This window comes from Mytilus californianus, unplaced genomic scaffold, assembly GCF_021869535.1.
Source record: "Mytilus californianus isolate M0D057914Y unplaced genomic scaffold, xbMytCali1.0.p SCAF_11, whole genome shotgun sequence".
Lineage (NCBI taxonomy): Eukaryota > Metazoa > Mollusca > Bivalvia > Mytilida > Mytilidae > Mytilus > Mytilus californianus.
Window position 1 is genome coordinate 30,056,836 of NW_026262593.1, and position 11,223 is coordinate 30,068,058.

The 11,223-nt window shown below is 33.8% G+C and overlaps 1 long non-coding RNA gene across 2 annotated transcripts; it reads right to left on the reverse strand.

Annotated features, from left to right (window-relative positions):
* Window positions 1-1,824: 1,824 nt before the first annotated feature.
* Window positions 1,825-10,946, reverse strand: LOC127719882 (uncharacterized). 2 transcript variants are annotated; one of them, XR_007990529.1, is made up of 3 exons: window positions 10,628-10,946; window positions 5,286-5,413; window positions 1,825-3,722 (listed from the first exon to the last, which is right to left on the reverse strand). It is a non-coding gene; the product is annotated as an uncharacterized LOC127719882 (long non-coding RNA). The 2 variants fall into 2 exon arrangements; XR_007990528.1 differs by lacking the exon at window positions 5,286-5,413 and having other exon boundaries at window positions 1,825-4,012.
* Window positions 10,947-11,223: the final 277 nt, after the last annotated feature.

An 11,223-nucleotide genomic window follows, 5' to 3' on the forward strand; every position in this document is an offset into this window, starting at 1 on the left:
TTCATAACATTTGGTTGAGGCAAACTAAAGTTAGAGTACGGAAACAATATTTGTACTTGATCTTAGTTTTGTGGTAATGAGTATTGTGTATAGGTTTCATAATGTTTGGTTGGGGCAAACTTATGTTACAGAATGGAAACAAAATTTTTTGCAATTTTTCGATTTATAAAGGGGCATAACTCAATAATGGTTAAAGTGACACTACCCAAATTCAACTTGATCTGTGTTTTATCATTGGAAGGCAAAATTAAACATTGCATTGTATAAAGCATTGAGTGTAGTTGATTTAACTATAATCATGGACAAAGGAAGATAACTCCAATTTTAATAAACTGCTTCACTGAGCGCAGCTGGATATGCCCGCAGAGGTCCAACCCTGAACAGTTGGGGCAAAAATGGACACAATATTCAAGCTTGATACAGGTCTGAATTTGGATTGTATTAAATATTTTATGACATATTATAGGTTTCTGAATAAATGTAGTCAAAGAACTTGAAATTGGTTATATGAATTGAATTTATATTCAACTAAAGATTTCTTGCTGTTGTGCAATACACTGTGCTGTTGCGCAATACTTAGTAAATCTGTTGTCAGACTACAAACAAATAAAGTTCAATTAATTCTCAATGTCATATTAGAAATTTATGAAAATGTAAAGGGAGTTTACATCAATAGATATAAACAATTCACTAAAGTTTCATGAGAATTGCTGACAGCATTTTTGAGTTGTTGTCTGAAAACTGGAACATCCCCCCTTTTTTAATGAATAAAACCCCATAACTCAGAAATGTAAAATGTAGAATTTATAAAATTCTAAACGGAGCTTACATCAATAGATATAAAGATTCACCAAAGTTTCATACGAACTGCTGAAAGCATTTTTGATTTTTTGTCCGAAAACTCGAAAATCCCCCTTTTTTTATAAATAAAACCCTGTAACTCGGAAACGTAAAGTCTAAAATATATAAAAATCGAAACGGAGCTCATGTTAATAGATATAAACAATTCACCACAATTTCTTGCAAGTTGGCGAAAGCATTCTTGAGTTATTGTCCAAAAACTGGAAAACCCCCCTTTTTTTAATGAATAAAACCCCATGACTCACAAAACGTAAAATCTTAAATTTATAACAAACGAAAGGGAGCTCACGTCAATAGATATAAACAATTCACCAAAGTTTTATGCAAATGGTTAAAGAGTTTTTGAGTTAATGTCCGACATGTTGACTACGGACGGACGGATGGACGGACGGACGGACAGACGGACAAGGGTATACCATAATACGTCCCGTAAACGGGCGTATAAAAATTACTTGAATAATGACTTGATATTTTTGAAAAAAATTCGCAATTTTTCCATTTGTAAAGGGGCATAACTCTAGAACGGTAAAAGTTAGTGACGCCATCAAAATTCAAACTTGATCTGTGTTTTGTGGTAATAAGCATTGTGTATTAGTGTCATAACATTTGGTTGAGGCAAACTAAAGTTAGAAAACAGAAACTGTAAAGGGCATAACTCTAGAACGGTAAAAGTAACGCCACCAAAATTAAAATTTGATCTATGTTTTGTGGTAATAAGCATTGTGTATAAGTTTAGTAAAATTTCCTTGAGGCAAACTAAAGTTAGAGAACAGAAACGAAAAATTTAGCAATTTTTCCATTTGAAAAGGGGCATAACTTTAGATCGGTAACAGTGACAGAGAACAGAAACTAAAAATTCAGCAATTTTTCTATTTGTAAACACGCATAACTCTAGAACGGTTGTGTATAAGTTTTATAACATTTGGTTGAGACAAACTAAAGGTAGAGAACGGAAACGAAACGAAAAATTCAGCAATTTTATGTTTATAAAGAAATTTCGTTCTTAATCTGTATTATGTAGTAATAAGCATTGTGTATAAGTTTCATAACATTTGATTGAGGCAAACTAAAGTTAGAAAACAGAAACAAATAAAATGCTCCGCAGGGCGCAGCTTGATACGACCGCAGAGGTCGAACCCTGAACAGTTGGGGCAAGTATGGACACAACATTCAAGCTTGATACAGCTCTGAATTTGGATTGTGATTAAATATTTGACACAGCATAGGTTTCTGACACAGAATCAATGTGGTCTAAGAACTTATAAATTTTAAATTGGACATTCACCTATTATGGTCCAATATCCAAAATCTAAATACATGGTTAGATTCAGCATATCAAAGAACCCCAAGAATTCAATTTTTGATGAAATCAAACAAAATTTAATTTTGGACCCTTTTGACCTCAATGTGGACAAAGTTGATATAGGGGCCCAAAAATCAAAAATCTAAATACATGGTTAGATTCAGCATATCAAAGAACCCCATATATTCAATTTTTGTTGAAATCAAACAAATTTTAATTTTGGACCCCGATTTGGACCAACTTGAAAACTGGGCCCATAATCAAAAATCTAAATACATGTTTAGATTCAGCATATCAAAGAACCCTAAGAATTCAATTTTTGTTAAAATCAAACTAAGTTTAATTTTGGACTCTTTGGACCGTAATGTAGACCCATTTGAAAAGGGAACCAAAAATTAAGAATCTAAATACACGGTTAGATTCGGTATATCAAAGAACCCCATTAATTCAATTTTTGATGAAATCAAACAAAGTTTAATTTTGGACCCTTTGGACCTCAATGTGGACCAATTTAAAAACGGGGCCCAAAATCCAAAAACTTAATACACGGTTAGAATCAGCATATTAAAGAACCCCAAGAATTCAAGAATAAAACCCCATTGAAATTGGTCAAGAAATAAGCAATTTATACTGTGCAATTGAATATTTCTTGCTATTGCGCAATACTGTACAATTGACAATTTCTTGCTATTGCGCAATATTGTGCTATTGGATATTTCTTGCTATTGCACAATACTGTGCAATTGAAGATTTCTTGCTATTGCGCAATACTGTGCAATTTAAGATTTCTTGCTATTGTGCAATACTGTGCAATTGAAAATTTCTTGCTATTGCACAATACTTATTATATAATAATTTACACATCCTGTTTGGTGTGTATCTCCTACCATATCATTATTATTTGCTTTTAAATATAAAACAGAAATAACCAACTTAAAATGGAAAATTTTAAAAGAAAAAAAAAGGAAAAAAAGAAAAAAAATGAAAAAAAAAAATCCCCCCCCAAATTTTTTGAACCCCCTTATGATTCATCACCCCCAAACTCAATCCCAGCCTTCCCTTTGTGGTATGGTACCTTGCAGTACAATTTCAGAGAGATCCATACACTTGAACACAAGTTATTGTCTGGAAACTAGAAAAATGCTTATTTTTGGCCCCTTTTTGGCCCCTTATTCCTAAACGTTTTGGGCAATTACCCCCAAACTCAATTCCTGCTTTCCCTTTGTGATATGGAACCTTGTAGTACAATTTCAGAAAGATCCATACACTTACGCACAAGTTATTATCATGAAACTAGAAAAATGCTTGTTTTTTGCCCCTTTTTTGGCCCCTAATTCCTAATATTTTGAGGCAATTACCCTTAATATCAATCCCAGCATTCCCTGTGTGATATGGAACCTTGTGGTACAATTTCAGAGAGATCCATACACTTGAACACAAGTTATTGTCTGGAAACTAGAAAAATGCTTATTTTTGGCCCCTTTTTGGCCCCTTATTCCTAAATGTTTTGGGCAATTACCCCCAAACTCAATTCCAGCTTCCCTTTGTGATATGGAACCTTGTAGTATAATTTCAGAAAGATCCATACACTTACACACAAGTTATTGTCATGAAACTAGAAAAATGCTTGTTTTTTGCCCCTTTTTTGGCCCCTAATTCCTAATATTTTGAGGCAATTACCCCCAAAATCAATCCCAGCATTCCCTGTGTGATATGGAACCTTGTGGTACAATGTCAGAGAGATCCATACACTAACACACAAGTTATGTCTGGAAGTTACAAAAATGCTAATTTTTGGCCCCTAATTCCTTAACTGTTGGTACCATAACCCCCAAAATCAATCCCAACCTTCCTTTTGTGGTATTGAACCTTATGGTAAAATTTCATAGAGATCCATTCACTTAAACTAAAGTTAGAGTGCAAAAACCAATGTGTCTTCGGACGACGCCGGATGACGCCGACGCCAACGTCATACCAATATACGACCGCAAAATTTTTTGCAGTCGTATAAAAATGTGTACTTGATCTTAGTTTTGTGGTAATTAGTATTGTGTATAGGTTTCATAATGTTTGGTTGGGGCAAACTTAAGTTACAGAATGGAAACTTAAAATTTTGCAACCTTTCGATTTATAAAGGGGCATAACTCAATAATGATTAAAGTGACACTACCCAAATTCAACTTGATCAGTGTTTTATCAGTGGAAGTCAAAATTAAACATTGCATTGTATAAAGCATTGATTGTAGTTGATTCAACTATAATCATGGACAAAGGAAGATAACTCCAATTTTAATAATATGCTCCGCCGGGCGCAGCTTGATACGACCGCAGAGATTGAACCCTGAACAGTTGGGGCAAGTATGGACACAACATTCAAATTTGATACAGCACTGAATTTGGATTGTGATTAAATATTTGACACAGCATAGGTTTCTGACACAGAATGAATGTGGTCTAAGAACTTAAAATTTTTCAATTTTCCTATTCAAACCATATCATTATTATTTGCTTTTATATATAAATAAGAAATAACCAATTTAAAATGGAAAATTTCAAAGAAAAAAAAGGGAAAAAATATCCCTCCCCCAAATTTTTTGAACTCCCTTATGATTCATCACCCCCAAACTCAATCCCAGGTATGGTACAATTGCAGTACAATTTCAGAGAGATCCATACACTTGAACACAAGTTATTGTCTGGAAACTAGAGAAATGCTTGTTTTTAGGCCCCTTTTTGGCCCCAAATTCCTAAACGTTTAGGGAAATTACCCCCAAATTCAAATCCAGCTTTCCCTTTGTGATATGGAACCTTGTAGTACAATTTCATAAAGATCCATACACTAACACACAAGTTATTGTCCTGAAACTAGAAAATTGCTTGTTTTTTGCCCCTTGTTGGCCCCCTTATTCCTAAAATGTTAAAGCAATTACCTCCAAAATCAACCCCAGCCTTTCCTTTGTGGTATCGTACCTTGCAGTACAATTTCAGAGAGATCCATACACTTGAACACAAGTTATTGTCTGGAAACTAGAAAAATGCTTATTTTTGGCCCCTTATTCCTAAAAGTTTTGGGCAATTACCCCCAAACTCAATTCCAGCTTTCCCTTTGTGTAATGGAAACCTTGTAGTACAATTTCAGAAAGATCCATACACTAACACACAAGTTGTGTCTGGAAGTTACAAAAATGCTTATTTTTGGCCCCTAATTCCTTAACTGTTGGTACCATAACCCCCAAAATCAATCCCAACCTTCCTTTTGTGGTATTGAACGTTATGGTAAAATTTCATAGAGATCCATTCACTTAAACTAAAGTTTAAAAGTAAAAAAATTACTTGATATTTAGGGGAAAATAAAAATTTTGCAATTTTTCCATTTCTAAAGGGGCATAACTCTAGAATGGTTAAAGTGATGCCACCAAAATTCAAACTTGATCTGTGTTTTGTGGTAATAAGCATTGTGTATAGGTTTCAAAACATTTGGTTGAGGCAAACTAAAGTTAGAGAACAGAAACGAAAAATTCAGCAATTTTTCCATTTGTAAAGGGGCATAACTCTAGAACGGTAAAAGTGACGCCACCAAAATTCAAACTTGATCTGTGTTTTGTGGAAATAAGCATTGTGTATAAGTTTCAAAACATTTGGTTGAGGCAAACTAAAGTTAGAGAACGGAAACGATAAATTCAGCAATTTTCCATTTGTAAAGGGGCATAACTCTAGAAATCTAAACACATGTTTAGATTCAGCATATCAAAGAACCCCAAGAATTCAATTTTTGCTAAAATCAAACTAAGTTTAATTTTGGACCCTTTGGACCTTAATGTGGACCAATTTAAAAAACGGGACTTAAAATTAAAAATCTAAATACACGGTTAGATTTGGAATATCAAAGAACCCCAATAATTCAATTTTTGATGAAATCAAACAAAGTTTCATTTTGGACCCTTTTGACCTCAATATGAACCAATTTGATAGTGGGGCCCACAAATAAAAAATCTAAATTCATGGTTAGATTCAGCATATCAAAGAACCCCATATATTCAATTTTTGTTGAAATCAAAAAAAGTTTAATTTTGGACCCCAACTTGGACCAACTTGAAAACTGGGCCCATAATCAAAAATCAAAACACATGTTGAGATTCAGCATATCAAAGAACCCCAAGAATTCAATTTTTGTTAAAATCAAACTAAGTTTAATTTTGGACCCTTTGGACCTCAATGAAGACCAATTTAAATAAAATGCTCCGCAGGGCGCAGCTTGATACGACCGCAGAGGTCGAACCCTGAACAGTTGGGGGAAGTATGGACACAACATTCAAGCTTGATACAGCTTTGGATTTGGATTGTGATTAAATATTTGACACAGCATAGGTTTCTAACACAGATTGAATGTGGTCTAAGAACTTAAAAATTTTAAATTGGACATTCACCTATTATGGTCCAATATCCAAAATCTAAATACATGGTTAGATTCAGCATATCAAAGAACCCCAAGAATTCAATTTTTGATGAAATCAAACAAAGTTTAATTTTGGACCCTTTTGACCTCAATCTGGACGAAGTTGATAACGGGGCCCAAAAATCAAAAATCAAAATACATGGTTAGATTCAGTATATCAAAGAACCCCATATATTCAATTTTTGTTGAAATCAAACAAAGTTTAATTTTGGACCCCGATTTGGACCAACTTGAAAACTGGGCCCATAATCAAAAATCTAAATACATGTTTAAATTCAGCATATCAAAGAACCCCAAGAATTCAATTTTTGTTAAAATCAAACTAAGTTTAATTTTGGACCCTTTGGACCTTAATGTAGACCAATTTGAAAACGGAACCAAAAATTAAGAATCTAAATACACGGTTAGATTCGGCATATCAAAGAACCCCAATAATTCAATTTTTGATGAAATCAAACAAAGTTTAATTTTGGACCCTTTTGACCTCAATGTGGACAAAGTTGATAACGGGGCCCAAAAATCAAAAATCTAAATACATGGTTAGATTCAGCATATCAAAGAACCCCATATATTCAATTTTTGTTGAAATCAAACAAAGTTTAATTTTGGACCCCGATTTGGACCAACTTGAAAACTGGGCCCATAATCAAAAATCTAAATACATGTTTAGATTCAGCATATCAAAGAACCCTAAGAATTCAATTTTTGTTAAAATCAAACTAAGTTTAATTTTGGACCCTTTGGACCTTAATGTAGACCAATTTGAAAACGGAACCAAAATTTAAGAATCTAAATACACAGTTAGATTCGGCATATCAAAGAACCCCAATAATTCAATTTTTGATGAAATCAAACAAAGTTTAATTTTGGACCCTTTGGACCTCAATGTGGACCAATTTAAAAACGGGGCCCAAAATCCAAAAACTAAATACACGGTTAGATTCAGCATATTAAAGAACCCCATGAAATCAAGAATAAAACCCCATTGAAATTGGTCAAGAAATAAGCAATTTATAGGAAGTATCTTCTTTTGCACAATCCTGTGCTATTAAATATTTCTTGCTATTGCGCAATACTGTACAATTGACAATTTCTTGCTATTGCGCAATATTGTGCTATTGGATATTTCTTGCTATTGCGCAATACTGTGCAATTGAAGATTTCTTGCTATTGTGCAATACTGTGCAATTGAAGATTTCTTGCTATTGTGCAATACTGTGCAATTGAAAATTTCTTGCTATTGCACAATACTTATTATATAATAATTTACACATCCTGTTTGGTGTGTATCTCCTACCATATCATTATTATTTGATTTTAAATATAAATCAGAAATAACCAACTTAAAATGGAAAATTTTAAAAGAAACAAAAAAGGAAAAAAATAAAAAAAAGGAAAAAAAAATAAATCCCCCCCCAAAATTTTTTGAACCCCCATTATGATTCATCACCCCCAAACTCAATCCCAGCCTTCCCTTTGTGGTATGGTACCTTGCAGTACAATTTCAGAGAGATCCATACACTTGAACACAAGTTATTGTCTGGAAACTAGAAAAAATGTGTTTTTTGGCCCCTTTTTGGCCCCAAATTCCTAAACGTTTAGGGCAATTACCCCCAAACTCAAACCCAGCTTTCCCTTTGTGATATGGAACCTTGTAGTACACTTTCAGAAAGATCCATACACTTACACACAAGTTATTGTCATGAAACTAGAAAAATGCTTGTTTTTTGCCCCTTTTTTGGCCCCTAATTCCTAAAATTTGGAGGCAATTACCCCCAAAATCAATCCCAGCATTCCTTCAGTGATATGGAACCTTGTGGTACAATGTCAGAGATATCCATACACTAACACACAAGTTATGTCTGGAAGTTACAAAAATGCTAATTTTTGGCCCCTTTTTGGCCCCTAATTCCTTTACTGTTATTACCATAACCCCCAAAATCAATCCCAACCTTCCTTTTGTGGTATTGAACCTTGTGGTAAAATTTCATAAAGATCCATTCACTTAAACTAAAGTTAGAGTGCGAAAACCAATGTGTCTTCGGACGACGCCGGACGACGCCGACGCCGGATGACGACGACGACGCCGGACGACGACGACGCCAACGTCATACCAATATACGACCACAAAAATTTTTTTGCGGTCGTATAAAAACGGGACCCAAATTAAAAATCTAAAAACACGGTTAGATTTGACATATCAAAGAACCCCAATAATTCAATTTTCGATGAAATCAAACAAAGTTTAATTTTGGACCCTTTTGACCTCAATATGATAGCGGGGCCTACAAATAAAAAATCTAAATACATGGTTAGATTCAGCATATCAAAGAACCTCATATATTCAATTTTTGTTGAAATCAAACAAAGTTTAATTTTGGACCCCAATTTGGACCAACTTGAAAACTGGGCCCATAATCAAAAATCTAAATACATGTTTAGATTCAGCATATCAAAGAACCCCATATATTCAATTTTTGTTGAAATCAAACAAAGTTTAAATACTGGACCCTATCTTGGACCAACTTGAAAACTGGGCCCATAATCAAAAATCTAAACACATGTTTAGATTCAGCAAATCAAAGAACCCCAAGAATTCAATTTTTGTCAAAATCAAACTAAGTTTAATTTTGGACCCTTTGGACCTCAATGTAGACCAATTTAAAAAACAGGACCCAAAATAAAAAACCTAAATACACGGTTAGATTTGGAATATCAAAGAACCCCAATAATTCAATTTTAGATGAAATCAAACAAAGTTTAATTTTGGACCCTTTTGACCTCAATATGAACCAATTAGATAACGGGGTCCACAAATAAAAAATCTAAATACATGGTTAGATTCAGCATATCAAAGAACCCCATATATTCAATTTTTGTTGAAATCAAACAAAGTTTAATTTTGGACCCCAATTTGGACCAACTTGAAAACTGGGCCAAAAATCAAAAATCTAAATACATGTTTAGATTCAGCATATCAAAGAACCTCATATATTCAATTTTTGCTAAAATCAAACAAAGTTTAATTTTGGACCCTTTGGACATTAATGTAGACCAATTTGAAAACTGGACCCAAAATTAAAAATCTAAATACACTGTTAGATTTGGCATAACAAATAAATAAATGTGATCAAAGATTTTACAAATCTAATGCGCCATACTGTGCAATTAAAGATTACTTCTTGAAATTTTTCAAAATTTGAAATTTGAAAAAAAAATAATATTTGAAGAATAATTCTTTTTAATTTCTGAAATCTGAAATGAGAAAAAATTGGCCCCCCACAATTTCTTTTTATCCCCCATCCCCCCTTTTTCCCCCAAAAAAATTCTTTCCCTCAAGATATGGTCATAATCTCAATTCAAATTTCCAATGGAGTTGGCAACCATAATTACCCATTTAAATTTACCATAGTGCTAACTTAATCTTTTTTATAATAGAATTAATAAAAATATAGTGTCAAATCTTTCATATGGATTTTTTTTGTAAAAAAAAAAAGATGAAAACATTTGCAGATATTTTTACTGGTCTTCCTTTATAAATATGCATTTCTTTAAACATAATTTAAAAGCAGTGTAAGGGAAGTAACCAAAACGTTGTATTTGGATTACCTCCCTTACACTGTTTTAGATTATCTTTATTGTTCATTAACCATTACTTTATACATAATTTAAAAGCAGTGTAAGGGAGATAATTTCAATGATGTATTTGATTTATCTCCCTTACACTGCTTTAAATTATGTTTTGTACTAAAGTATTTGTCCATTAACCAGGACAACCTTGTTTTTCCCCCTTTTTTGCCCCTAATTCCTAAACGGTTTGAGCCATAACCCCCAAAGCAAATCCTAACCATCCCTTTGTGGTATGGAAACTTGTAGTATAATTTCAGAGAGATCCATACACCGTTCCACAGTTACTGTCTGGAAACTAGAAAATGCTTATTTTTGGCCCCTTTTTGGCCCCTAATTCCTTAACTGTTGGTACCATAACCCCCAAAATCAATCCCCACCTTCCTTTTGTGGTATTTAACCTTATGGTCAAATTTCAAAAAGATCCATTCACTTAAACTAAAGTTAGAGTGCGAAAACCAATGTGTCTTCGGACGACGCCGGACGACGCCGACGCCGGATGACGACGACGACGCCGGACGACGACGACGCCAACGTCATACCAATATACGACCACAAAAATTTTTTTGCGGTCGTATAAAAACGGGACCCAAATTAAAAATCTAAAAACACGGTTAGATTTGACATATCAAAGAACCCCAATAATTCAATTTTCGATGAAATCAAACAAAGTTTAATTTTGGACCCTTTTGACCTCAATATGATAGCGGGGCCTACAAATAAAAAATCTAAATACATGGTTAGATTCAGCATATCAAAGAACCTCATATATTCAATTTTTGTTGAAATCAAACAAAGAGTGCGAAAACCAATATGTATTCGGACGACGACGCCGGACGACGACGACGACGACGACGACGACGCCAGACGACGACGACGACGCCAACGTCATACCAATATACGACCACAAAATTTTTTTGCGGTCGTATAAAAATGATACAAGACTAACAAAGGCCAGAGGCTCCTGACTTGGGAC